Raw genomic sequence first — 2,846 nt, forward strand, 5'->3', positions numbered from 1 at the left:
TTTTTTTTGATACAGAGTCTCACTCTGTTGCCTGGACTACAGTGCTGTGGCGTCAACCTAGCTCACAGCAACCTCAAACTCCTGGGCTTAAGAGATTCTCCTGCCTCAGCCTCCCGAGTAGCTGGGACTACAGGAATACACCACCACGACCAGCTAATTTTTTCTACTTTTAGTAGAGACAGGGTCTCTCTCTTGTTCAGGCTGGTCTCAAACTCCTGAGCTCAAGCAATCCTCCCGCCTCGGCCTCCCAGAGTGCTAGGATTACAGGTGTGAGCCACCACACCCTCAAGAGCCAGATATTGGATGGCAGCACTGCTTTGTGTCCCACATCTGCTGATACAGATAGTGCGGTCTTTACACAGCCCCTTAATTATTTCCATCTACCATAACTTTGTTGTTGTATACAGCAGAGGACTGAGCCTAAGTCTCTGCAACAGTAACGATTGATCAAAGTGTTTCTACTAACTGTACAAAAATGCAGATCTGCCTCTCCTGCTGCAGAAACCCTGCATCACTAGAGAAGAAAAATTATTATCCACTCCAAAAAGAACCACAATGAATAGGCAGTGAGACTTAAAAACCTCAGCAAAGGGTTGAGAGGCTCTGTATCAAAAGATGCCTTCACCTTATCTGTGCCTCAACGGAGATTACAGAACTAAAGATACTACTAGGAATCTCCCACACATAATGATCAATTTTAAGAGTAGTGAAGAAACTAAAAAATCATGTGAGGTACCACCTTCACCAATAAATGTTAAATAATATTGATGCCATCCAAAGCTGTAAATTCCAGCTGCCAATGTAGAGGACAAAAGCAGCAAAGGAATCTGAGGTCTCTGCTGATTCAAAGGGTAAAGCTCAGATGCATTTAGGACAGTGGCTCTCAAAGTTATTCCAGGGTGCAGCCTTGAGGTCTCTGCAGAACAATATCAGTTTTGACATAGTCATTGAGGGAAAAGTCAATATATAATTTTGTGCTAGATACTATTTTGTGTATATTTAGTGTATATGCTAGATTCTGGGACACACAAGCAGAAACTAGAAATGAGACAATTATATCCAGTAACTTAAATTTTCTGGAGAATTGGGAACAGACCTTTTGGCAGTAGGCCACCTTGGTTCAAATGATCAATGGTAGCACAGTTTAAAAGCCACCACTCTAGATTAAGGTTTTTATTCTAAATTTCTGGGCTTATGGAGAAGAAAGCCTAATAGAAGATGCACACCTCTACAGAATACATTTCAAATAATGGGCAGAAAACAGAACCATCAAGAACAGGTTTTAGGCACAAAGAGCATCCTTAAACAAAACAACAGAATTATTTCCTTCCCCTAGTGGCCAAGAAAGTGGGTGGTTGATAAAAGAATGTAACAGAAAATACCCTGGTGAGACTATCAGCTCTACCACTTATGAATTTTGACTTTTAGTAAGTCATTTCACCTAAGTTTCAGTGTCCTCACCTATAAAAATGAGAAAATATTCGTCTTATATTATAGTATTGTTGTGAAGGTCAATCGAGATAATGTAGACAGCAGTGCTCTGAAAATTATTGACATGTTATACAAATACAGCCTATATCTGGACAAGTACTTTCTTTCAATGCAGCTGTGAACTATCAGTAAACCTATCCCCTCACCTACCCTTTTACTTACCTGATGATGAGCAAAACATGCCAGTGCTGAGAACCAAGAAGGCCAGCATCATTCGACTCACATGCAGCCCAAACTTCTTGCACACAGCCCTAGGAGAAAGGCAAAGACTGTCAGCACAGCAAATATTAGGGACACTTCAAAGGAGAAGAACATGCCTGCATCATAGATAGCACTGAAGATCTTATCTTGACAGGTGTTTTAGCAATTTTGTGTGCATAAGAAACCCAAACATTCTTATTCCTGCCATAGAAGAGATGCTTCCTATCTAAGAGGAAATATCTGCATGCTAAGATTATGTCTACAATCAATAGGAAAACAGCATGATGTAGTGAAAAATAATAGTCCTCAGATTCAGACGGGCACAGGTTCAAATTCTGGCTCTGCCATCTACTAGCAATGAGATACTAGTCTAGTCATGTAATCTGTCAGATTCCTCATCTGTAAAATGAGGATAATAACTAATACTTACTTTGTAAGGTTTCTGTGAGGACAATGCAAAGTGCCTGGCAACACAGTTGCTCAATAAATGGTAGTTGTCAGAAAAACAGACTAGAGGATTCATGAAAATGTTAGTAAGTTGTTATCTAAGTCAGTGTTTCTCAAATGTAAGCAATTATATATCTCCGACTTCTTTCTCATAGATTTTTTTAAACTCCACAATTTAAACATTTTTAGATATTATTGCCTCATTTAGTCAGTATTTATTCAGATATATCCATGTTAACCATTTCCTTGCTCAGATTCCTTGTTGCATCTCAGAATTTCTTTCTGAAATAATTTTACTTCTTCTTAAGTATATCTTTTAGAAGTTCCTTTAGTGAGAATCTGTTAATGGTAAAATTCTGTTTCTTTGGTTGCTTAGTTGGTTTCTTTTTCTCTCTCTCTTTTTTTTTTTAACTGAAAAGTCTGCATTTAGCTCTTGGTCTTAAAAGATGGTTTAACTGAGTATACAATTTTAGGATGACAGTAATTATCTCTCAGCACTTTGATGATATTCTTTTTTTGTCTTCTGGCTCTTGTGAAGTCTTCTAATTGCCTACCATTCCTTTGTAGGTATTCTGTTAGTTCTCCGTCAATTTTTAAGATCTTTTTCTTTGTCCCCGGTGTTATACATAGTTTTATTAATTTCCTTTTATGTATCTAGCTTGGAATATATTAGGCTTACTAAATCTATGGATTAGCATCCTCTTTCC

The 2,846-nt window shown here is 38.1% G+C and overlaps 1 protein-coding gene across 1 annotated transcript in view; it reads right to left on the reverse strand.

Annotated features, from left to right (window-relative positions):
* The window catches only part of ALG9 (ALG9, alpha-1,2-mannosyltransferase), a 129,924-nt gene that overhangs the window by 106,182 nt on the left and 20,896 nt on the right, over positions 1–2,846 (reverse strand). The window lies entirely within an intron of this gene.

Source organism: Propithecus coquereli, unplaced genomic scaffold (genome assembly GCF_000956105.1).
Source record: "Propithecus coquereli isolate 6110/MARCELLA unplaced genomic scaffold, Pcoq_1.0 Scaffold6, whole genome shotgun sequence".
NCBI classification, from domain to species: domain Eukaryota; kingdom Metazoa; phylum Chordata; class Mammalia; order Primates; family Indriidae; genus Propithecus; species Propithecus coquereli.